Source organism: Scaptodrosophila lebanonensis, unplaced genomic scaffold, assembly GCF_003285725.1.
Source record: "Scaptodrosophila lebanonensis strain 11010-0011.00,11010-0021.00 unplaced genomic scaffold, SlebRS2 tig00000320-arrow-arrow-pilon, whole genome shotgun sequence".
NCBI lineage: Eukaryota > Metazoa > Arthropoda > Insecta > Diptera > Drosophilidae > Scaptodrosophila > Scaptodrosophila lebanonensis.
The window spans coordinates 52501-80167 of record NW_022060646.1 but is presented as its reverse complement, the minus strand read 5'-3'; the positions used below and the strand labels follow the sequence as shown (position 1 = coordinate 80167).

Genomic DNA, 27667 nt, shown 5'->3' with positions numbered 1-27667 from the left:
TGTTGTGCGAATATAAATATAAAAAGAATATAAAAAGTATAAAAATGATTGGGACTATGAACTTTTTCTTCTTTTAAATGAATTTTAATGGGTAGTTGTGTTCTCATTTCACATAAAATATATATACATATGTATTAAATATATTAGAAATTTTAACACATTTCTAATAAATGAAAATATATTTATATTTATACAACCTCAACTCATATGGGACTACCCCCTGAATTTAAGCATATTAATTAGGGGAGGAAAAGAAACTAACAAGGATTTTCTTAGTAGCGGCGAGCGAAAAGAAAACAGTTCAGCACTAAGTCACTTTGTCTATATGGCAAATGTGAGATGCAGTGTATGGAACATCTATATTCTAGTATGAGAAATTAACGATTTAAGTCCTTCTTAAATGAGGCCATTTACCCATAGAGGGTGCCAGGCCCGTATAACGTTAATGATTACTAGATGATGATTTCCAAAGAGTCGTGTTGCTTGATAGTGCAGCACTAAGTGGGTGGTAAACTCCATCTAAAACTAAATATAACCATGAGACCGATAGTAAACAAGTACCGTGAGGGAAAGTTGAAAAGAACTCTGAATAGAGAGTTAAATAGTACGTGAAACTGCTTAGAGGTTAAGCCCGATGAACCTGAATATCCATTATGGGAAATTCATCATTATAATTATAATATTTAATAAATATTATTAATAATAGTGTGCATTTTTCCCATATAAGGACATTGTAATCTATTAGCATATACAAAAATTTATCATAAAATATGGCTTATAGTTTATTCAAATTATTATGGCTTGCCCATTGATAACATAGAATAAATGTCATTAAATTTGATAAAGTGCTGATAGATTGATATGAAATACAGTGTGTTAATTTTTCGAAATTATATAATGATATTTATATCTATGATATTTATATTTATTATAGGCACTTGTATGATTAACAATGCGAAAGATTCAGGATACCTTCGGGACCCGTCTTGAAACACGGACCAAGGAGTCTAACATATATGCAAGTCATTGGGATTTATTTTATAAACCTAATGGCGTAATTAACTTGACTACCAATACAAATGGGATTAGTTTTTAAATTATTTTATATAGTTTATTAATTCAATCCCGGGGCGCTCTATATAGTTATGTATAATAATATTTATATTATTTATACCTCTAACTGGAACGTACCTTGAGCATATATGCTGTGACCCGAAAGATGGTGAACTATACTTGATCAGGTTGAAGTCAGGGGAAACCCTGATGGAAGACCGAAACAGTTCTGACGTGCAAATCGATTGTCAGAATTGAGTATAGGGGCGAAAGACCAATCGAACCATCTAGTAGCTGGTTCCTTCCGAAGTTTCCCTCAGGATAGCTGGTGCATTTATATATTGCATAAAATAATCTTATCTGGTAAAGCGAATGATTAGAGGCCTTAGGGTCGAAACGATCTTAACCTATTCTCAAACTTTAAATGGGTAAGAACCTTAACTTTCTTGAAATGAAGTTTAAGGTTATGATATAATGTGCCCAGTGGGCCACTTTTGGTAAGCAGAACTGGCGCTGTGGGATGAACCAAACGTAATGTTACGGTGCCCAAATTAACAACTCATGCAGATACCATGAAAGGCGTTGGTTGCTTAAAACAGCAGGACGGTGGACATGGAAGTCGTAATCCGCTAAGGAGTGTGTAACAACTCACCTGCCGAAGCAACTAGCCCTTAAAATGGATGGCGCTTAAGTTGTATACCTATACATTACCGCTAAAGTAAATGATTCATATTTATATAAAAATATAAATTTTGAAACTTTAGTGAGTAGGAAGGTACAATGGTGTGCGTAGAAGTGTTTGGCGTAAGCCTGCATGGAGCCGCCATTGGTACAGATCTTGGTGGTAGTAGCAAATAATCGAATGAGACCTTGGAGGACTGAAGTGGAGAAGGGTTTCGTGTGAACAGTGGTTGATCACGAGTTAGTCGGTCCTAAGTTCAAGGCGAAAGCCGAAAATTTTCAAGTAAAAATATATATATATATACACAACATACATATTATTATTGATACACTTGAATAATTTTGAACGAAAGGGAATACGGTTCCAATTCCGTAACCTGTTGAGTATCCGTTTGTTATTAAATATGGGCCTTGTGCTCATCCTGGCAACAGGAACGACCATAAAGAAGCCGTCGAGAGATATCGGAAGAGTTTTCTTTTCTGTTTTATAGCCGTACTACCATGGAAGTCTTTCGCAGAGAGATATGGTAGATGGGCTAGAAGAGCATGACATATACTGTTGTGTCGATATTTTCTCCTCGGACCTTGAAAATTTATGGTGGGGACACGCAAACTTCTCAACAGGCCGTACCAATATCCGCAGCTGGTCTCCAAGGTGAAGAGTCTCTAGTCGATGGAATAATGTAGGTAAGGGAAGTCGGCAAATTAGATCCGTAACTTCGGGATAAGGATTGGCTCTGAAGATTGAGATAATCGGGCTTGATTGGGAAACAATAACATGGTTTATGTTCTCGTTCTGGGTAAATAGAATTTCGATTATTTTTAATGATCGTCATTTGTTCCCCGGATTGTTAGTTACGTAGCCAATTGTGGAACTTTCTTGCTAAAATTTTTAAGAATACTAATCTGGAGGGGTTAAACCTTTCAGTTTTAGCTCTTTTAAATTATAACGATTATCAATTAACAATCAATTCAGAACTGGCACGGACTTGGGGAATCCGACTGTCTAATTAAAACAAAGCATTGTGATGGCCCTAGCGGGTGTTGACACAATGTGATTTCTGCCCAGTGCTCTGAATGTCAACGTGAAGAAATTCAAGTAAGCGCGGGTCAACGGCGGGAGTAACTATGACTCTCTTAAGGTAGCCAAATGCCTCGTCATCTAATTAGTGACGCGCATGAATGGATTAACGAGATTCCTACTGTCCCTATCTACTCAGTTTGCTTTAGACGGTCGTCGCGAGCGGACGTGTGATTTCGGTGCGCGCATCATATTTTTTGAAAGTGAGTTTGCTTATCAGCAAGTGCCAAGTGACCAATCAGCGACAAGTAAACAAGTTGTTTACTTGTTTATGACAAACAGCGTTCTAAAAATAGAACAAGCAGATAAGAGACTGCAATAGTGTGCGTATACGTGTAAGTGCACTCGCGGAAAGAAAAACTGAGAGCACCAACATGGTGCGAACCCGGTCTAATAGCCGGTGCAGCAACAACAACAACAGTTGTAATGACGTGGAGATGGCCGATGACCATCTCCACGAGCGGGACAACAATCGAGGTGGTGGTAAAGCCACTCGCGAGCGGTCCAAAACGCGAAAGGGTGGCGACAGAGGGCTGAACACGGCGTCGCCAGCGGATTGCGAGGCAGAGGATGTTTCGCCTACCAAGAAGAGGATTAGGGAGAAGGCAGGTGTAGCAGCCTCCTCCTCCTCGTCCCCTGACTTGGATGACGGAGCAACTGCGTCGCAATGGGTTGCCGACGTCGCCGCCGCCAATTCTGCCGCCAACTCTGCTGCCAACGCTGTCGCCGCCGACAGCGCCGTCGCGATAAGTACCGCGTCGCTCGCTGCCGACAAAGCCGCCGGCACCAATGCCGAGGGAGTTACCGCGAAGCCGGCCACTGACGCCGCTGCCGCCACCGCTGCCGCCGCGAAACCGGCTACTATAGCCGACGCCGCCGTCGCGAAGCCCAAAACGGAGGCTGTATTTAAGAAGCCGCTGGCACCGACCACCGTCGCGAGGTCGTATGCCGCAGTCGCAGAGAGGGCGCTGCCCGCTGCCGGAGCCATTCTGCCGCCATGCGCTGCTGCGACGTATGCAGCCGCTGCTGCGAGCGCTGACGTCCCCCCTGCTGCTCCCGCTGTACCACGATGCTCAGCAGTGAGTATCGTGGCTAGTGGCACCTCTGCCGTTATGGCAGAGCTGTCAGCCATTAAGAAAATGGCAAGGGATGCCCTACTGGAGGCGCAGATGAAGCCAGCGCAGTCGAAGGCCGTTGCGGATGCGACCGCCAAATATGAAGACCTGATCACGGCTCTCATGCTGCGAGTGAGCCAGCTGGAGTGTAGAGTCGGAGCCACCAAGAGCTCGCAAGCGGTGCCCCCCACCACGCTGCCAACGGTGCCAACGGTGCCAAAGACGTCCACTGCTGCCACCAAGGCTGTGTCCACAGCCCTGCCGCGCCCCAAGAAGCCTGCTGAAACATACTCAGCAGTGCTGGCCAGTCAAGACCCGACGGTCACGAGCGAGCAGGTGGTGCAAATCATGAAGAAGGAGGTGATGCCAGGCACGAACTACCGGGTTCATGGCATCCACCAAACGAAGCGAGGGGAAACAGTGCTGCGAATGATGTCCGAAGGCGACATGAAGAGCCTTTTGAGCAGCCAAAAGTTTAAGGAGGCCGGACTGGTCGTCCAGCCGAACAGAGGACTGCGCCAAAAAGTCATCGTATATGACGTTGACACGGAGGTTTCGCCGGAGCAGTTCCTGGAGGAGGCGTACGCCCTTAATTTCAAGGAGGAGATGACCTCGGAGAAATATAAGGAGGCGGTCAGGTTGGAGACCAAGAGGTGGTCTGTCACGGACGGTGGCAGGATCAATCTGACGCTCGACGTGGATGAGGCAGCAGCAACCATCCTGGAGAAAGCCGGCAGAATCTTCGTGAGCTGCCATTCCTTCAGATGCAGGAAGCTGGTTCGCACGTATGCATGCCACAGGTGCATGTCATTTAACCACAAGGTGGCGGAGTGCAACGCAACCACGGCGTGTCGTCAATGTGGGGAGACCGGACACATTGCGGCCAAATGCAACAAGCCGGCGGACTGCCGCAACTGCCGCATGAAAGGGCATCCTTCGGGGCATCGCACGCTCTCGGAGGCATGTCCGATATATGCAGCGGTGATAGCGAGGGTGCAAGCTAGACATTAATCATGTTTAGATTCATCCAAGCGAATTGTGGGAGATGCAGCGACGCAACAATAGAGTGTGGGGTTAGGATAAGGAATTCTGGATACACCTTCGCTCTGATCCAGGAACCTTATGTTAGCCCCCACTTGGATCGCGTTACTGGACTGCCATCCAGTATGCGAGTCTACACTGACAGGAGGAAGAAGGCGGCCATCATTGTGGATGACCCTGATGTCGTGTGCGTCCAAATGGAGGACCTCACAACGGACCTTGGGGTATGCGTGAGAGTGACGGGTGGCTTTGGCACAGCCTACCTGTCCTCCGTATACTGCCAATTTGGAGCCGAGATTGAGCCGTATCTAGGCTACTTGGATGCAGTGTTGTTGCGCGCTAGCAACACGCCTGCCATCCTCGGACTCGACGCGAACGCAGTATCCCCCCTGTGGTTTAGCAAAGTCTCTGATGCGAATCAGGGACATTTAAACCAACAGCGGGGTGAGCTGCTGGCCGAGTGGATCACGGGGAGTAGTGCTGGAGCGCTAAATGAATATAGCGAGGTATTCACCTTCGATGGACCGAACGGGAGGAGTGACATTGACGTCACAATCGCCAACGACGCAGCATTGGTATGGGCTGCATACCAATGGAGAGTGGACGAGTGGGTCCTGAGTGACCACAACAGAATCTCTGTTGTGGTGACACCTGGACCCCAGAACGCAGTTGAGAGTACCAATACTCCTGTGCCGTCCTGGAATCTCGCGAGAGCGCGTTGGCGATTGTTCGATGAGGAGGTCATCGGAGGAGCGGAGGCGATTTCGGCGGATGCACCGATGGACGAGCAGGTAGCGGCCCTACGGTCTGTCGTACACCATGCGTGCGACAGGGCGATAGGACGCCGTGAGACGAGTACAGTTCGGAGAGTGAACTGGTGGACGGCTGAGTTGGACGACATGCGCCGACGGGTGAGGAGAGTGCGACGCCGAAGGCAGTATGCGCGTCGTCATCACACCGATGACGAGCGGCTTCTTGCTACTGAGCTGAGGATTGCCTTGGCTCAGTACAAGAAGCAAATACTGAAGGCGAAGGAGGACGACTGGCGGCGTTTTGTGCAGGAGCACAGAGACGACCCGTGGGGCCATGTATACCGGATCTGCAATAACAGACGCAGAGGAAACGCCGAGATAGGGTCGCTTCGGGCCAATGGCGAGACAGTCGTTTCGTGGAACGACTGTGCGCGAGTGCTCCTCCGCAACTTTTTCCCAGTTGCGGAGTCCAGAGCTCCCATAGCCATTGCCGAAGTTGCCCCTCCAGCTCTCGAGGTTTCGGAGGTGTCTGCATGTATTGCACGGTTGAGGAGCAGGCGATCGCCAGGATTGGATGGGATCACTGGAGCGGTTGCAAAGGCGGTCTGGAGAGCTATCCCCCAGCACTTGGCAGCGTTGTATTCCCGCTGTTTAGCAAGTGGATACTTCCCGGAAGAGTGGAAGCGGCCACGTGTGGTCGCTTTGCTCAAAGGGCCTGATGGGAACAGGAACGATCCTGCTTCCTATCGAGGTATCTGCTTGCTGCCGGTGTTCGGTAAAGTGCTGGAGGCGATCATGGTGGACCGTCTCAAGGAGGCAGTGCCGGAAGGCTGCAGATGGCAATTCGGCTTCAAACCTGGACGCTGCGTGGAGGACGCGTGGAGGCACGTGACAAGCACGGTCGCGGCCAGCCCGGCCCGATACGTGCTTGGATTATTCGTGGACTTCAAAGGAGCCTTCGACCACTTGGAGTGGAGTTACGTAATGCGCCGATTGGACGACGCGGGATGCCGAGAAATTAGCTTGTGGCAGAGCTATTTTTCTGGCAGGAGCGCGTCCATGCTGAGCAATTGCGGAGAGGAGACTGTGTCGGTAACTCGAGGTTGCCCACAGGGGTCCATTAGCGGTCCATATATTTGGAATTTGGCTATTGACGTGTTGCTGAGGAGGCTGGAGCAGGAGTGCACCTTCAGCGCTTATGCTGATGACCTGCTCATCCTCGTGGAGGCGAACGCGAGACGTGCGTTGGAAGAGGAGAGCGAGCGGCTGATGAGCATCGTCGGAGAGTGGGGTGCCGAAGCAGGCGTTTCGGTATCCACCACTAAGACACACATCATGCTGCTGAAAGGTACTTTGGCACACAGCAGACCTCCCTGGGTACGTTACCGGGGGATGGCTCTGCCGTACGTGCCCTGCACAAAGTACCTGGGCATTATGGTCGGCGAGCGGATGAGCTTTATGCCGCACATAGTGTCCCTACGCGGGAAGATGCTGGGCGTCGCGGGAAGACTGGCGCGAGTGCTGCGCGTGGACTGGGGACTCAGTCCGGAGGCCAAGAGGAACCATATATGCGGGCCTGATGATACCGTGCGCACTGTTTGGTGCGTCGGTATGGTACCGACAGGCAGGGCAGGTTGCGCCCAAGAGGCGCCTCATGTCCTGCCAGAGAGTGACACTACTGGCAACACTGCCAGTGTGTCGCACAGTCTCGACGGTCGCGCTACAGGTGCTGGCAGGAGCCGCACCGTTTGACTTGGTTGCCAAGCAATTGGCAATCATGTTCAAACTGCGCAAGGGCTACCCGCTGGAGGAGGGAGAGTGGCTGCACGGCCAGGACTTGGCGGACGTGGATAAGAGGCAGAGGAAGGCGCTGCTAGACGAATGCCTGCTACGTGAGTGGCAGCTCCGATGGGATGACGACGGTGAGTGCGGGCGCACGACCCATCGTTTTTTCCCAGACGCAGGCTTCGTCTACAGTCGCAGGAGCTTCAGGTTCAGCCTGCGTGCTGGATTCCTGATGACGGGACATGGCTCGATGAACGAGTTTCTGCACAGGAGAGGCATCGCCGACGCGCCTGCATGCTCATGCGGCGCTGAGGAGGAGGATTGGCTGCACATCTTGTGTGTATGCCCGCTGTACGCGGATCTTCGTGACCTCGCAGGACTTGGGATCGAGTTGAGGAGCGGCATCTGGAGGGTGTCTGGTGTGACGGAGACGCCAGAGAGGATGCAGAGGTTGGAGGCGTTCGCTGACGCTGTGTTCGCACGGCGTCGGCAACGTGATGAACAGCCGGTGAACATTGGGCTGCCAGTCCCGGGCTAAAATCAGCCAAAACTGGCACCTCCCCCGTGTGATGGCGGGGCTTAGAATACCATCTCAGCGGTCACGGCTTGTCGTATGAGGCGACTGATGTGGCAAAAAGCTGGTTAACCCATCCGTGCTGTCGGGCAAAAGGGCCAGGGCTCACCGAGTCCTACTCATGCCGCTGTTCAGGGCGGTATGAGTTGAAGTTTCGGTACTACGGGTTGGGGAGTTCTCCAAGGGCTCCCCATTGAGGTAGGCCCCCTTGTGGGAGTATCGTAGTGGCTGTGGTTGTCACCTACATCGCGGGTAGAGTATTGGCTTCGGCCTTTATTCGGCGTGGAGTTGCGTTTTCCAACCGGGCGCTGCGACCCTGAGAGCAGCAGAGGTGTTTAGATGCACTTCGCCTCCCATCCAAGAGGGGGATATATGCCCGACAAGCATATATCCCGAATTGGTACTGGCGAAGCTCCCACTGTATTTGCTGGTGGTTGTTAGCTGGGGCGACTGGTTTGGCGCATCGTACCAAAACCCGTGCACTGTAGTCGGTCTTGTGTACATACACACTGTGAATGCAGTGTGTATGCACACTTGTCTGACTTGAGTGTTGTGGTAGTAAACCCTTTGTAGTGGTACACGCCACATAAAACAAATCCCGGAGAGATCCGTGACGAATGTCCCTATCTACTATCTAGCGAAACCACAGCCAAGGGAACGGGCTTGGAATAATTAGCGGGGAAAGAAGACCCTTTTGAGCTTGACTCTAATCTGGCAGTGTAAGGAGACATAAGAGGTGTAGAATAAGTGGGAGATATTAGATTTCGGTTTAGTATCGCCAATGAAATACCACTACTCTTATTGTTTCCTTACTTACTTGATTAAATGGAACGTGTATCATTTCCTAGCCATTATACGGATATATTTTTATATATCTTATGGTATTGGGTTTTGATGCAAGCTTCTTGATCAAAGTATCATGAGTTTGTTATATAATTGCAAACAAATTCTAATAATGAGAGGATGCGCATTTATGTGTATTTTCAATTTATGAATTTGGTATAACTCCAATTACTCCGGTATGATCCAATTCAAGGACATTGCCAGGTAGGGAGTTTGACTGGGGCGGTACATCTCTCAAATAATAACGGAGGTGTCCCAAGGCCAGCTCAGTGCGGACAGAAACCACACATAGAGCAAAAGGGCAAAAGCTGACTTGATCTCGGTGTCCAGTACACACAGGGACAGCAAAAGCTCGGCCTATCGATCCTTTTGGTTTAAAGAGTTTTTAACAAGAGGTGTCAGAAAAGTTACCATAGGGATAACTGGCTTGTGGCGGCCAAGCGTTCATAGCGACGTCGCTTTTTGATCCTTCGATGTCGGCTCTTCCTATCATTGTGAAGCAAAATTCACCAAGCGTTGGATTGTTCACCCATGCAAGGGAACGTGAGCTGGGTTTAGACCGTCGTGAGACAGGTTAGTTTTACCCTACTAATGACAAAAACGTTGTTGCGACAGCATTCCTGCGTAGTACGAGAGGAACCGCAGGTACGGACCTATGGCACAATACTTGTTCGAGCGAACAGTGGTATGACGCTACGTCCGTTGGATTATGCCTGAACGCCTCTAAGGTCGTATCCGTGCTGGACTGCAATGATAAAAATGGGGCAATTTGCATTGTATGGCTTCTAAATCATTAAAAGTTTATATGCATTTATAAACGACAATGAATATGTGATGCCAATGTTATGAGTAACATAGTTAACTTTGGAGGATCTTCGATCACCTGGTGCCAATGCTAGTTACTTATTAAAACATTATTTAATACAATGACAAAGCCTAGAATCAATTGTAAACGACTTTTGTAACGGGCAAGGTGTTGTAAGTGGTTGAGCAGCTGCCATACTGCGATCCACTGAAGCTTATCCTTTGCTTGATGATTCGACGATATATATAATATGTTTATATATAAAAATATACGACTTCGCAATGGTTTTGTACATTGTGCATGTAGTATATATAATAATATATAATATATATATATAGAGTCAATCGAGAATCATCAATAATGGTAGCCGGTGTTTCACTCACTGTTGGTGGTGGTGTGTGTATTCATTAAGGCCTGCCATTATTATTAATTATTATTATTTTTTTTTTTATATATATTTAACCTATATATATTATAACCACCCACCTATATACTACAAAATAATATACATAATGGTGTCCCTATGTATAAAATTAATATATACTTGTCTCTTTGAGCATGCGAAAAATCTTAAGTATATAATAACTCTATGTATATCACTTTGGAATGTGTACATAGAGTATCAGAAATGTTATAAACAAGAACGCGCATGCCAATTACTATATTCTAGTATAGTATTGGCTCGTGTAAATATATAATATATACAAGTCAATATATACTTGCCCCTTGGAGCATATGCGAAAAGTCTTAAGTATATATGTATCACTATGAAATGTGTACATAAGTATATCAGAAATGTTACAAACAAGCACACCCGCACGCCAATTTTACTATATTATAGTATTGGCATGTGTAAATATATACTTGCCCTTGACTTGAGCTTATGCGAAAAGTCTTAAGTATATAATAACTCTATGTATCACTATGGAATGTGTACATAGTATATCAGAAATGTTACAAACAAGCACACCCGCACGCCAATTTTACTATATTATAGTATTGGCATGCATAAATATATACTTGCCCTTGACTTGAGCATATGCGAAAAGTCTTAAATATATAATAACTCTATGTATCACTATGGAATGTGTACATAGTATATCAGAAATGTTACAAACAAGCACACCCGCACGCCAATTTTACTATATTATAGTATTGGCATGTGTAAATATATACTTGCCCTTGACTTGAGCTTATGCGAAAAGTCTTAAATATATAATAACTCTATGTATCACTATGGAATGTGTACATAGTATATCAGAAATGTTACAAACAAGCACACCCGCACGCCAATTTTACTATATTATAGTATTGGCATGCATAAATATATACTTGCCCTTGACTTGAGCATATGCGAAAAGTCTTAAGTATATAATAACGCTATGTATCACTTTGGAATGTGTGTACATAGAGTATCAGAAATGTTATAAACAAGAACCCGCATGCCAATTACTATATTCTATAGTATTGGCGTGTAAATATATATAAATGTACATACAAAGTATGCATTTATTAAGGAATACAAATGTTTCTTACTAAAGTCTGGTGGAATTTAAAGTAAGCCCATATATACAAATGGTGTCCCAAGGTATTATAATAAATATAGTGTGTTTATTCATAATAAACACACTATAAGTGTATTTATGTTTGGTTTGGAGGTGCATAAATACATATAATATATATGGGTTTTACTAAAGTCTGGTGGAATTTAAAGTAAGCCCATATATACAAATGGTGTCCCAAGGTATTATAATAAATATAGTGTGTTTATTCATTATAAACACACTATATATGAAGTAACCCATGTGTTAAAATAAATATTGTGTGTTTATTAATAATAAACACACTATATATGAAGTAACCCATGCATTAAAATACAGTGTGTTTATTCCAAATAAACACACTATAAACGTATTTAACCTATAGAGGTAAATGTCATTTTAGTCATATATTTTATATAAAATGCTACCGCATAAAGAAATAGTGGCACAAAACACCTATAGAGTCAGTGGTGTTCTCGCACCATGAAGAAAAATTTTCCTTCATAATATATACAAGTGTTTGTTCAAGCAACAGACACCATGTATATATAGGTGTTTTGTGCCACTACTTCTTTATGCTGTAGCATTTTATATGAAATGTATTACTAAAATAACATGCATTTGTATAGTTAAAATAAATATAGTGTGTTTATTCAAAATAAACACACTACATATGAAGTAGCTCATGCATTAAAATAAATATAGTGTGTTTATTCATAATAAACACACTATATATGAAATAACCTATGCATTAAAATATAGTGTGTTTATTCATTATAAACACACTATATATGAAGTAACCCATGTGTTAAAATAAATATAGTGTGTTTATTCCAAATAAACACACTATAAATGTATTTATGTTTGGTTTGGAGGTGCATAAATACATGTTGAATTTAGTGGTACATTTTGAAAAAATGCTACCGCAGATAGAAGTAGTGGCACAAAACATACTTGTGGAGTGTGCTTCTGCACGAAGAAGTAAAATTACTTTTTCATATAAATTAATGTAGTGGCGGCATTAATAGTGCAGATGCATTTAGTATAGAATATATATGGGTTTTACTATAGTCTGGTTGAATTTAAAGTAAGCCCATATATAAAAATGGTGTCCCAAGGTATTAAAATAAATATAGTGTGTTTATTCATAATAAACACACTATAAATGTATTTATGTTTGGAGGTGCATAAAATACATATAATATATATGGGTTTTACTAAAGTCTGGTGGAATTTAAAGTAAGCCCATATATACAAATGGTGTCCCAAGGTATTAAAATAAATATAGTGTGTTTATTCGTAATAAACACACTATAAATGTATTTATGTTTGGTTATGGAGGTGCATAAATACATGTTGAATTTAGTGGTACATTTTGAAAAAATGCTACTGCAGATAGAAGTAGTGGCACAAAACATACTTGTGGAGTGTGCTTCTGCACGAAGAAGTAAAATTACTTTTTCATATAAATTAATGTAGTGGCGGCATTAATAGTGCAGATGCATTTAGTATAGAATATATATGGGTTTTACTATAGTCTGGTTGAATTTAAAGTAAGCCCATATATAAAAATGGTGTCCCAAGGTATTAAAATAAATATAGTGTGTTTATTCATAATAAACACACTATAAATGTATTTATGTTTGGAGGTGCATAAAATACATATAATATATATGGGTTTTACTAAAGTCTGGTGGAATTTAAAGTAAGCCCATATATACAAATGGTGTCCCAAGGTATTAAAATAAATATAGTGTGTTTATTCGTAATAAACACACTATAAATGTATTTATGTTTGGTTATGGAGGTGCATAAATACATGTTGAATTTAGTGGTACATTTTGAAAAAATGCTACTGCAGATAGAAGTAGTGGCACAAAACATACTTGTGGAGTGTGCTTCTGCACGAAGAAGTAAAATTACTTTTTCATATAAATTAATGTAGTGGCGGCATTAATAGTGCAGATGCATTTAGTATAGAATATATATGGGTTTTACTATAGTCTGGTTGAATTTAAAGTAAGCCCATATATAAAAATGGTGTCCCAAGGTATTAAAATAAATATAGTGTGTTTATTCATAATAAACACACTATAAATGTATTTATGTTTGGAGGTGCATAAAATACATATAATATATATGGGTTTTACTAAAGTCTGGTGGAATTTAAAGTAAGCCCATATATACAAATGGTGTCCCAAGGTATTAAAATAAATATAGTGTGTTTATTCGTAATAAACACACTATAAATGTATTTATGTTTGGTTATGGAGGTGCATAAATACATGTTGAATTTAGTGGTACATTTTGAAAAAATGCTACTGCAGATAGAAGTAGTGGCACAAAACTACTTCATGGAGTTAGCATCAGCACGAAGTAAAATTACTTCATATAATATTTAATGAACTGGGGCATCATTAAAATAATAGTGCTTATAGAGATGCGGTTGACGAATTATAATATGGCAGCAACATATAAATAAATAGACACATCAGTATAATAATATATAGTGGAGAAGCTTGATTCTATTATAGTAAATATTTTTTTATTATAATAGAAGGCTTGATAATTTAGTGGTATATTTTGAAAAAAAGGTGTCACATAAAGAAGTAGTGGCACAAAACTACTTCATGGAGTTAGCATCAGCACGAAGTAAAATTACTTCATATAATATTTAATGAACTGGGGCATCATTAAAATAATAGTGCTTATAGAGATGCGGTTGACGAATTATAATATGGCAGCAACACATAAATAAATAGACACATCAGTATAATAATATATAGTGGAGAAGCTTGATTCTATTATAGTAAATATTTTTTTTATTATAATAGAAGGCTTGATAATTTAGTGGTATATTTTGAAAAAAAGGTGTCACATAAAGAAATAGTGGCACAAAACTACTTCATATGGCAAAGAGAAATCAATGATTTCAAATAAATCCTGTATATTCGTAGCGTAATATACATAAAGATAGTTGTAATATTTTACTTCTATCGTTAATTTTTACTATGTATATGGTTCTTTCGTATCGACAGTTTGTTCCTTTTTATGGTTCATTACGACTGGTCGTTAGAATCCCTCTATACAGAAAAAGATATTTGGGAGTAGGAAAAACCAAACAAGTCCGACCTGGTTGCCCCTATATCGTTAATTAGTCTGGTGTGATACATTAAGAACTATGTTCTTAATGAGTTTTTGATATACTATAGGTGTATAAAAATTATACACAATTAATATAGTGTACAAAGACAGAAACACAGTACACATGTATTTATACATGTGTAAAATTTTATATATAGTTATTGGGGAGGCTATTATATAAAATGAAAAATTAATAGTTATAACTTGTTATGACTTATTAATAAAAAAAAAGTATTTGCGCTATATAAAATAGCGTTAAATAACAAAATGAACAAACAAACAAAAAGACACATTATTTGTGTATATATTTTTAATATGTACGCAAAAAATAGTGTGTTATATGTGTTGTATGTATATTTCTCCTACCCTAGCTCATCGCGAGTGAAGATGGGTAGAGTTATATATAATAACACACACACATAATATATGAAATTATAAATTTCATATTCAAAATGAATTAATTTATTTAATTCATACTAAATAAATGTTACAAGCACACAAATATTTTCAGAAAGTGAAAATATAAAAATATTTTTGAACGAAATGTTACATATTATTATAGATTAGTCTATAAAAATAAATGTTCATTATATATCCTACATTAATAATATTAATGCTTTATAAAAATATGTTACTACACACATAAAATACATGTTACCAAACATCAAAGGCATATTATTAAAAATGAATAATATATATATATATCCAAGAAAAATAATAATGCTTATGAATTTACTTAAAATGGGGATAACCAACACATACAAGTAAAACATATAAAATATATGTTACTTGAAATAAAAAGCATAAAAATATTATGCTTAAATATATATAAAATAACACAAATATATAAGCGAAGTGTTATTAAAAAAGCGTTGGTAATAAAAAGCATATTATAATAAAATGGAATAATATATAAACATTCAAACAAAAATAATATTATGCCAAAATATATATGGAGACCAAACACCCGATACACATATGTTTATTGAAATGAAAAAGCATTATATAATATTATTAAATATAAAAATGACGAATATGAATGCCGTATAAGAAGATGGCCATATACGTTAAGGATAGAACTTATTTGGACAAAAAAAATCTATATGTATATTATATTTTTATTCAAAAATATATTATTAAATTGCCAATTTTATAAAAAAAAATGTTGCCACACAATACATACAAAAGAAGTATATATTATATTGATAATGCAAAATATTTCCGCCCATACAAAAGCAAATGAAGAAAAACACACACTACTATATGTACAAATAAATCCGCCCGTCGCCGCCCTGGCAAAAAGCATTATTATGCAAAAATGTACACAGTACACAAAAAGTATATATAATATATATACAAGATTTTGTTCCGCCCAAACAAACAAAAGCTTAAAAAGCAAAACACAAATTATATATAAAATAACATTATTCTGGTTGATCCTGCCAGTAGTTATATGCTTGTCTCAAAGATTAAGCCATGCATGTCTAAGTACACACGAATTAACAGTGAAACCGCAAAAGGCTCATTATATCAGTTATGGTTCCTTTGATCGTTAACAGTTACTTGGATAACTGTGGTAATTCTAGAGCTAATACATGCAATTAAAACACGGACCTTTTGGAACGTGTGCTTTTATTAGACAAAAACCAAGCGGTCGCAAGATCGTTATATTGGTTGAACTCTAGATAACATGCAGATCGTATGGTCTTGTACCGACGACAGATCTTTCAAATGTCTGCCCTATCAACTTTTGATGGTAGTATTTAGGACTACCATGGTTGCAACGGGTAACGGGGAATCAGGGTTCGATTCCGGAGAGGGAGCCTGAGAAACGGCTACCACATCTAAGGAAGGCAGCAGGCGCGTAAATTACCCACTCCCAGCTCGGGGAGGTAGTGACGAAAAATAACAATACAGGACTCATATCCGAGGCCCTGTAATTGGAATGAGTACACTTTAAATCCTTTAACAAGGACCAATTGGAGGGCAAGTCTGGTGCCAGCAGCCGCGGTAATTCCAGCTCCAATAGCGTATATTAAAGTTGTTGCGGTTAAAACGTTCGTAGTTGAACTTGTGCTTCATACGGGTAGTACAACATACAATTGTAGTTAGTACTATACCTTTATGTATGGAAGCGTATTACCGGTGGAGTTCTTATATATATATAAAGATACTTGTTATTTTTTTTATATATACCTCCTATTTAAAAACCTGCATTAGTGCTCTTCATCGAGTGTTATTGTGGGCCGGTACAATTACTTTGAACAAATTAGAGTGCTTAAAGCAGGCTTCAAATGCCTGAATATTCTGTGCATGGGATAATGAAATAAGACCTCTGTTCTACTTTCATTGGTTTTTAGAACAAGAGGTAATGATTAATAGAAGCAGTTTGGGGGCATTAGTATTACGACGCGAGAGGTGAAATTCTTGGACCGTCGTAAGACTAACTTAAGCGAAAGCATTTGCCAAAGATGTTTTCATTAATCAAGAACGAAAGTTAGAGGTTCGAAGGCGATCAGATACCGCCCTAGTTCTAACCATAAACGATGCCAGCTAGCAATTGGGTGTAGCTACTTTTATGGCTCTCTCAGTCGCTTCCCGGGAAACCAAAGCTTTTGGGCTCCGGGGGAAGTATGGTTGCAAAGCTGAAACTTAAAGGAATTGACGGAAGGGCACCACCAGGAGTGGAGCCTGCGGCTTAATTTGACTCAACACGGGAAAACTTACCAGGTCCGAACATAAGCGTGTAAGACAGATTGATAGCTCTTTCTCGAATCTATGGGTGGTGGTGCATGGCCGTTCTTAGTTCGTGGAGTGATTTGTCTGGTTAATTCCGATAACGAACGAGACTCAAATATATTAAATAGATATCTTCAGGATTATGGTGTTGAAGCTTATATAGCCTTCAATTCATGGTGGATAGTAAAATGTTTATCATGATTGAATGTGTTTATATAAGTGGAGCCGTACCTGTTGGTTTGTCCCATTATAAGGACACTAGCTTCTTAAATGGACAAATTGCGTCTAGCAATAATGAGATTGAGCAATAACAGGTCTGTGATGCCCTTAGATGTCCTGGGCTGCACGCGCGCTACAATGAAAGTATCAACGTGTATTTCCTAGACCGAGAGGTCCGGGTAAACCGCTGAACCACTTTCATGCTTGGGATTGTGAACTGAAACTGTTCATATGAACTTGGAATTCCCAGTAAGTGTGAGTCATTAACTCGCATTGATTACGTCCCTGCCCTTTGTACACACCGCCCGTCGCTACTACCGATTGAATTATTTAGTGAGGTCTCCGGACGTGATCACTGTGACGCCTCGTGTGTTACGGTTGTTTCGCAAAAGTTGACCGAACTTGATTATTTAGAGGAAGTAAAAGTCGTAACAAGGTTTCCGTAGGTGAACCTGCGGAAGGATCATTATTGTGATATTTAATATCAAAATTAATGATACAAAGGTATTATTCAATAAATATTGATAATACCAAATATATATAATACTACCATATACACACACATATATTGCCATACATACACTATATACATATAAAAATGTGTAAAATATAAAATTTTACACACAACATATATGACCTAAAGTAAATAAGTGTTGTACCTATTTTTCACGCAGACGTGTGTGAGAATGCCCAGGTTAATGCTTTAATATAATCGATGAAAATAATCCACATATTATTATATATGCTACAAAAAACTGATTATATTAAACTAAGTCTTTACGCAACATATTTATATAGAAAGGTCAATCAAATCAAATCAATACATATATATATGTTTTGATTTAAAATATATTATTGCTAAATAATTGTATTGCTTCATTATTAATTTATAAGTTGCATACAATGGAAAAAACATGCAATAATAAACACCTAAATTAAACAATGTTGTACCTATTTTTCACATACTACTTGTGTGTGTGAAAATGCCCAGGTTAATGTTTAATATAATCGATGAAAAATATTCAAATCCACACATATAAAATTATATATGCTACAAAAAACTGATTATATTAAACTAAGTCATTACGCAGCATTTATTTAGGTCTAAATACAATTTATTGAAGGAATTGATATATGCCAATAAAATGGTGTATTTTTAATTTCTTTCAATAAAATCATATATGACATATAAAAACAAACAAAAACATCAATATAAAACTCTAAGCGGTGGATCACTCGGCTCATGGGTCGATGAAGAACGCAGCAAACTGTGCGTCATCGTGTGAACTGCAGGACACATGAACATCGACATTTTGAACGCATATCGCAGTCCATGCTGTTATGTACTTTAATTAATTTTGAAGTGCTGCTTGGACTACATATGGTTGAGGGTTGTAAGACTATGCTAATTAAGTTGCTTAATAAATATTTTGTTTAATATACAAAATATTTAAAGCATATGGTATATTATTGGATATATATATTCATATATTCATAATATTAAGAGCATATAATACAACAATATATATATGAAATGAAACACACACATCATCTCATAAATATACAAACATAATATTCCTATATAAAATTGTATATGAGAGTGATGAAAAGAAGAAAATTTATACTTTCTTTTTTTTCACACAATTCATTTAATACTGAGGAATGTCTAGCATAAAATACATTTTATCTAGAATTGCCTCTTATTAATGTTGTGCGAATATAAATATAAAAAGAATATAAAAAGTATAAAAATGATTGGGACTATGAACTTTTTCTTCTTTTAATTGAATTTTAATGGGTAGTTGTGTTCTCATTTCACATAAAATATATATATATATGTATTAAATTATTAGAAATATTTTTTTCTAATAAATGAAAATATATTTATACAACCTCAACTCATATGGGACTACCCCCTGAATTTAAGCATATTAATTAGGGGAGGAAAAGAAACTAACAAGGATTTTCTTAGTAGCGGCGAGCGAAAAGAAAACAGTTCAGCACTAAGTCACTTTGTCTATATGGCAAATGTGAGATGCAGTGTATGGAACATCTATATTCTAGTATGAGAAATTAACGATTTAAGTCCTTCTTAAATGAGGCCATTTACCCATAGAGGGTGCCAGGCCCGTATAACGTTAATGATTACTAGATGATGATTTCCAAAGAGTCGTGTTGCTTGATAGTGCAGCACTAAGTGGGTGGTAAACTCCATCTAAAACTAAATATAACCATGAGACCGATAGTAAACAAGTACCGTGAGGGAAAGTTGAAAAGAACTCTGAATAGAGAGTTAAATAGTACGTGAAACTGCTTAGAGGTTAAGCCCGATGAACCTGAATATCCATTATGGGAAATTCATCATTATAATTATAATATTTAATAAATATTATTAATAATAGTGTGCATTTTTCCCATATAAGGACATTGTAATCTATTAGCATATACAAAAATTTATCATAAAATATGGCTTATAGTTTATTCAAATTATTATGGCTTGCCCATTGATAACATAGAATAAATGTCATTAAATTTGATAAAGTGCTGATAGATTGATATGAAATACAGTGTGTTAATTTTTCGAAATTATATAATGATATTTATATCTATGATATTTATATTTATTATAGGCACTTGTATGATTAACAATGCGAAAGATTCAGGATACCTTCGGGACCCGTCTTGAAACACGGACCAAGGAGTCTAACATATATGCAAGTCATTGGGATTTATTTTATAAACCTAATGGCGTAATTAACTTGACTACCAATACAAATGGGATTAGTTTTTAAATTATTTTATATAGTTTATTAATTCAATCCCGGGGCGCTCTATATAGTTATGTATAATAATATTTATATTATTTATACCTCTAACTGGAACGTACCTTGAGCATATATGCTGTGACCCGAAAGATGGTGAACTATACTTGATCAGGTTGAAGTCAGGGGAAACCCTGATGGAAGACCGAAACAGTTCTGACGTGCAAATCGATTGTCAGAATTGAGTATAGGGGCGAAAGACCAATCGAACCATCTAGTAGCTGGTTCCTTCCGAAGTTTCCCTCAGGATAGCTGGTGCATTTATATATTGCATAAAATAATCTTATCTGGTAAAGCGAATGATTAGAGGCCTTAGGGTCGAAACGATCTTAACCTATTCTCAAACTTTAAATGGGTAAGAACCTTAACTTTCTTGAAATGAAGTTTAAGGTTATGATATAATGTGCCCAGTGGGCCACTTTTGGTAAGCAGAACTGGCGCTGTGGGATGAACCAAACGTAATGTTACGGTGCCCAAATTAACAACTCATGCAGATACCATGAAAGGCGTTGGTTGCTTAAAACAGCAGGACGGTGGACATGGAAGTCGTAATCCGCTAAGGAGTGTGTAACAACTCACCTGCCGAAGCAACTAGCCCTTAAAATGGATGGCGCTTAAGTTGTATACCTATACATTACCGCTAAAGTAAATGATTCATATTTATATAAAAATATAAATTTTGAAACTTTAGTGAGTAGGAAGGTACAATGGTGTGCGTAGAAGTGTTTGGCGTAAGCCTGCATGGAGCCGCCATTGGTACAGATCTTGGTGGTAGTAGCAAATAATCGAATGAGACCTTGGAGGACTGAAGTGGAGAAGGGTTTCGTGTGAACAGTGGTTGATCACGAGTTAGTCGGTCCTAAGTTCAAGGCGAAAGCCGAAAATTTTCAAGTAAAAATATATATATATATACACAACATACATATTATTATTGATACACTTGAATAATTTTGAACGAAAGGGAATACGGTTCCAATTCCGTAACCTGTTGAGTATCCGTTTGTTATTAAATATGGGCCTTGTGCTCATCCTGGCAACAGGAACGACCATAAAGAAGCCGTCGAGAGATATCGGAAGAGTTTTCTTTTCTGTTTTATAGCCGTACTACCATGGAAGTCTTTCGCAGAGAGATATGGTAGATGGGCTAGAAGAGCATGACATATACTGTTGTGTCGATATTTTCTCCTCGGACCTTGAAAATTTATGGTGGGGACACGCAAACTTCTCAACAGGCCGTACCAATATCCGCAGCTGGTCTCCAAGGTGAAGAGTCTCTAGTCGATGGAATAATGTAGGTAAGGGAAGTCGGCAAATTAGATCCGTAACTTCGGGATAAGGATTGGCTCTGAAGATTGAGATAATCGGGCTTGATTGGGAAACAATAACATGGTTTATGTTCTCGTTCTGGGTAAATAGAATTTCGATTATTTTTAATGATCGTCATTTGTTCCCCGGATTGTTAGTTACGTAGCCAATTGTGGAACTTTCTTGCTAAAATTTTTAAGAATACTAATCTGGAGGGGTTAAACCTTTCAGTTTTAGCTCTTTTAAATTATAACGATTATCAATTAACAATCAATTCAGAACTGGCACGGACTTGGGGAATCCGACTGTCTAATTAAAACAAAGCATTGTGATGGCCCTAGCGGGTGTTGACACAATGTGATTTCTGCCCAGTGCTCTGAATGTCAACGTGAAGAAATTCAAGTAAGCGCGGGTCAACGGCGGGAGTAACTATGACTCTCTTAAGGTAGCCAAATGCCTCGTCATCTAATTAGTGACGCGCATGAATGGATTAACGAGATTCCTACTGTCCCTATCTACTATCTAGCGAAACCACAGCCAAGGGAACGGGCTTGGAATAATTAGCGGGGAAAGAAGACCCTTTTGAGCTTGACTCTAATCTGGCAGTGTAAGGAGACATAAGAGGTGTAGAATAAGTGGGAGATATTAGATTTCGGTTTAGTATCGCCAATGAAATACCACTACTCTTATTGTTTCCTTACTTACTTGATTAAATGGAACGTGTATCATTTCCTAGCCATTATACGGATATATTTTTATATATCTTATGGTATTGGGTTTTGATGCAAGCTTCTTGATCAAAGTATCATGAGTTTGTTATATAATTGCAAACAAATTCTAATAATGAGAGGATGCGCATTTATGTGTATTTTCAATTTATGAATTTGGTATAACTCCAATTACTCCGGTATGATCCAATTCAAGGACATTGCCAGGTAGGGAGTTTGACTGGGGCGGTACATCTCTCAAATAATAACGGAGGTGTCCCAAGGCCAGCTCAGTGCGGACAGAAACCACACATAGAGCAAAAGGGCAAAAGCTGACTTGATCTCGGTGTCCAGTACACACAGGGACAGCAAAAGCTCGGCCTATCGATCCTTTTGGTTTAAAGAGTTTTTAACAAGAGGTGTCAGAAAAGTTACCATAGGGATAACTGGCTTGTGGCGGCCAAGCGTTCATAGCGACGTCGCTTTTTGATCCTTCGATGTCGGCTCTTCCTATCATTGTGAAGCAAAATTCACCAAGCGTTGGATTGTTCACCCATGCAAGGGAACGTGAGCTGGGTTTAGACCGTCGTGAGACAGGTTAGTTTTACCCTACTAATGACAAAAACGTTGTTGCGACAGCATTCCTGCGTAGTACGAGAGGAACCGCAGGTACGGACCTATGGCACAATACTTGTTCGAGCGAACAGTGGTATGACGCTACGTCCGTTGGATTATGCCTGAACGCCTCTAAGGTCGTATCCGTGCTGGACTGCAATGATAAAAATGGGGCAATTTGCATTGTATGGCTTCTAAATCATTAAAAGTTTATATGCATTTATAAACGACAATGAATATGTGATGCCAATGTTATGAGTAACATAGTTAACTTTGGAGGATCTTCGATCACCTGGTGCCAATGCTAGTTACTTATTAAAACATTATTTAATACAATGACAAAGCCTAGAATCAATTGTAAACGACTTTTGTAACGGGCAAGGTGTTGTAAGTGGTTGAGCAGCTGCCATACTGCGATCCACTGAAGCTTATCCTTTGCTTGATGATTCGACGATATATATAATATGTTTATATATAAAAATATACGACTTCGCAATGGTTTTGTACATTGTGCATGTAGTATATATAATAATATATAATATATATATATATAGAGTCAATCGAGAATCATCAATAATGGTAGCCGGTGTTTCACTCACTGTTGGTGGTGGTGTGTGTATTCATTAAGGCCTGCCATTATTATTAATTATTATTATTTTTTTTTTATATATATTTAACCTATATATATTATAACCACCCACCTATATACTACAAAATATTATACATAATGGTGTCCCTATGTATAAAATTAATATATACTTGTCTCTTTGAGCATGCGAAAAGTCTTAAGTATATAATAACTCTATGTATATCACTTTGGAATGTGTACATAGAGTATCAGAAATGTTATAAACAAGAACGCGCATGCCAATTACTATATTCTAGTATAGTATTGGCTCGTGTAAATATATAATATATACAAGTCAATATATACTTGCCCCTTGGAGCATATGCGAAAAGTCTTAAGTATATATGTATCACTATGAAATGTGTACATAAGTATATCAGAAATGTTACAAACAAGCACACCCGCACGCCAATTTTACTATATTATAGTATTGGCATGTGTAAATATATACTTGCCCTTGACTTGAGCATATGCGAAAAGTCTTAAGTATATAATAACTCTATGTATCACTATGGAATGTGTACATAGTATATCAGAAATGTTACAAACAAGCACACCCGCACGCCAATTTTACTATATTATAGTATTGGCATGTGTAAATATATACTTGCCCTTGACTTGAGCTTATGCGAAAAGTCTTAAATATATAATAACTCTATGTATCACTATGGAATGTGTACATAGTATATCAGAAATGTTACAAACAAGCACACCCGCACGCCAATTTTACTATATTATAGTATTGGCATGCATAAATATATACTTGCCCTTGACTTGAGCATATGCGAAAAGTCTTAAGTATATAATAACTCTATGTATCACTATGAAATGTGTACATAGTAGTATATCAGAAATGTTACAAACAAGCACACCCGCACGCCAATTTTACTATATTATAGTATTGGCATGTGTAAATATATACTTGCCCTTGACTTGAGCATATGCGAAAAGTCTTAAGTATATAATAACTCTATGTATCACTATGGAATGTGTACATAGTATATCAGAAATGTTACAAACAAGCACACCCGCACGCCAATTTTACTATATTATAGTATTGGCATGCGTAAATATATACTTGCCCTTGACTTGAGCATATGCGAAAAGTCTTAAGTATATAATAACTCTATGTATCACTTTGGAATGTGTACATAGTATATCAGAAATGTTACAAACAAGCACACCCGCACGCCAATTTTACTATATTATAGTATTGGCATGTGTAAATATATATAAATGTACATACAAAGTATGCATTTATTAAGGAATACAAATGTTTCTTAAATGTATCACATGGTATTATAATAAATATAGTGTGTTTATTCATTATAAACACACTATATATGAAGTAACCCATGTGTTAAAATAAATATAGTGTGTTTATTAATAATAAACACACTATATATGAAGTAACCCATGCATTAAAATACAGTGTGTTTATTCCAAATAAACACACTATAAACGTATTTAACCTATAGAGGTAAATGTCATTTTAGTCATATATTTTATATAAAATGCTACCGCATAAAGAAATAGTGGCACAAAACACCTATAGAGTCAGTGGTGTTCTCGCACCATGAAGAAAAATTTTCCTTCATAATATATACAAGTGTTTGTTCAAGCAACAGACACCATGTATATATAGGTGTTTTGTGCCACTACTTCTTTATGCTGTAGCATTTTATATGAAATGTATTACTAAAATAACATGCATTTGTATAGTTAAAATAAATATAGTGTGTTTATTCAAAATAAACACACTACATATGAAGTAGCTCATGCATTAAAATAAATATAGTGTGTTTATTCATAATAAACACACTATATATGAAATAACCTATGCATTAAAATATAGTGTGTTTATTCATTATAAACACACTATATATGAAGATACCCATGTGTTAAAATAAATATAGTGTGTTTATTCCAAATAAACACACTATAAATGTATTTATGTTTGGTTTGGAGGTGCATAAATACATGTTGAATTTAGTGGTACATTTTGAAAAAATGCTACCGCAGATAGAAGTAGTGGCACAAAACATACTTGTGGAGTGTGCTTCTGCACGAAGAAGTAAAATTACTTTTTCATATAAATTAATGTAGTGGCGGCATTAATAGTGCAGATGCATTTAGTATAGAATATATATGGGTTTTACTATAGTCTGGTTGAATTTAAAGTAAGCCTATATATAAAAATGGTGTCCCAAGGTATTAAAATAAATATAGTGTGTTTATTCATAATAAACACACTATAAATGTATTTATGTTTGGAGGTGCATAAAATACATATAATATATATGGGTTTTACTAAAGTCTGGTGGAATTTAAAGTAAGCCCATATATACAAATGGTGTCCCAAGGTATTAAAATAAATATAGTGTGTTTATTCGTAATAAACACACTATAAATGTATTTATGTTTGGTTATGGAGGTGCATAAATACATGTTGAATTTAGTGGTACATTTTGAAAAAATGCTACTGCAGATAGAAGTAGTGGCACAAAACATACTTGTGGAGTGTGCTTCTGCACGAAGAAGTAAAATTACTTTTTCATATAAATTAATGTAGTGGCGGCATTAATAGTGCAGATGCATTTAGTATAGAATATATATGGGTTTTACTATAGTCTGGTTGAATTTAAAGTAAGCCCATATATAAAAATGGTGTCCCAAGGTATTAAAATAAATATAGTGTGTTTATTCATAATAAACACACTATAAATGTATTTATGTTTGGAGGTGCATAAAATACATATAATATATATGGGTTTTACTAAAGTCTGGTGGAATTTAAAGTAAGCCCATATATACAAATGGTGTCCCAAGGTATTAAAATAAATATAGTGTGTTTATTCGTAATAAACACACTATAAATGTATTTATGTTTGGTTATGGAGGTGCATAAATACATGTTGAATTTAGTGGTACATTTTGAAAAAATGCTACTGCAGATAGAAGTAGTGGCACAAAACATACTTGTGGAGTGTGCTTCTGCACGAAGAAGTAAAATTACTTTTTCATATAAATTAATGTAGTGGCGGCATTAATAGTGCAGATGCATTTAGTATAGAATATATATGGGTTTTACTATAGTCTGGTTGAATTTAAAGTAAGCCCATATATAAAAATGGTGTCCCAAGGTATTAAAATAAATATAGTGTGTTTATTCATAATAAACACACTATAAATGTATTTATGTTTGGAGGTGCATAAAATACATATAATATATATGGGTTTTACTAAAGTCTGGTGGAATTTAAAGTAAGCCCATATATACAAATGGTGTCCCAAGGTATTAAAATAAATATAGTGTGTTTATTCGTAATAAACACACTATAAATGTATTTATGTTTGGTTATGGAGGTGCATAAATACATGTTGAATTTAGTGGTACATTTTGAAAAAATGCTACTGCAGATAGAAGTAGTGGCACAAAACTACTTCATGGAGTTAGCATCAGCACGAAGTAAAATTACTTCATATAATATTTAATGAACTGGGGCATCATTAAAATAATAGTGCTTATAGAGATGCGGTTGACGAATTATAATATGGCAGCAACATATAAATAAATAGACACATCAGTATAATAATATATAGTGGAGAAGCTTGATTCTATTATAGTAAATATTTTTTTATTATAATAGAAGGCTTGATAATTTAGTGGTATATTTTGAAAAAAAGTTGTCACATAAAGAAGTAGTGGCACAAAACTACTTCATGGAGTTAGCATCAGCACGAAGTAAAATTACTTCATATAATATTTAATGAACTGGGGCATCATTAAAATAATAGTGCTTATAGAGATGCGGTTGACGAATTATAATATGGCAGCAACACATAAATAAATAGACACATCAGTATAATAATATATAGTGGAGAAGCTTGATTCTATTATAGTAAATATTTTTTTTATTATAATAGAAGGCTTGATAATTTAGTGGTATATTTTGAAAAAAAGGTGTCACATAAAGAAATAGTGGCACAAAACTACTTCATATGGCAAAGAGAAATCAATGATTTCAAATAAATCCTGTATATTCGTAGCGTAATATACATAAAGATAGTTGTAATATTTTACTTCTATCGTTAATTTTTACTATGTATATGGTTCTTTCGTATCGACAGTTTGTTCCTTTTTATGGTTCATTACGACTGGTCGTTAGAATCCCTCTATACAGAAAAAGATATTTGGGAGTAGGAAAAACCAAACA

The 27667-nt window shown here is 38.0% G+C and overlaps 3 non-coding genes and 1 pseudogene across 3 annotated transcripts; all 4 read left to right on the top strand.

Moving 5' to 3' along the window:
• Positions 1–193: 193 nt before the first annotated feature.
• LOC115630107 lies at positions 194–9967 on the top strand (annotated as a pseudogene).
• A 5874-nt stretch (positions 9968–15841) lies between these two features.
• On the top strand, positions 15842–17842 carry LOC115630099. Its single transcript, XR_003996003.1, has one exon. It is a non-coding gene; the product is annotated as a small subunit ribosomal RNA (ribosomal RNA).
• A 747-nt stretch (positions 17843–18589) lies between these two features.
• On the top strand, positions 18590–18768 carry LOC115630110. Its single transcript, XR_003996012.1, has one exon. It is a non-coding gene; the product is annotated as a 5.8S ribosomal RNA (ribosomal RNA).
• Positions 18769–19262: 494 nt separating this feature from the next.
• LOC115630104 lies at positions 19263–23273 on the top strand. Its single transcript, XR_003996008.1, has one exon. It is a non-coding gene; the product is annotated as a large subunit ribosomal RNA (ribosomal RNA).
• Positions 23274–27667: the final 4394 nt, after the last annotated feature.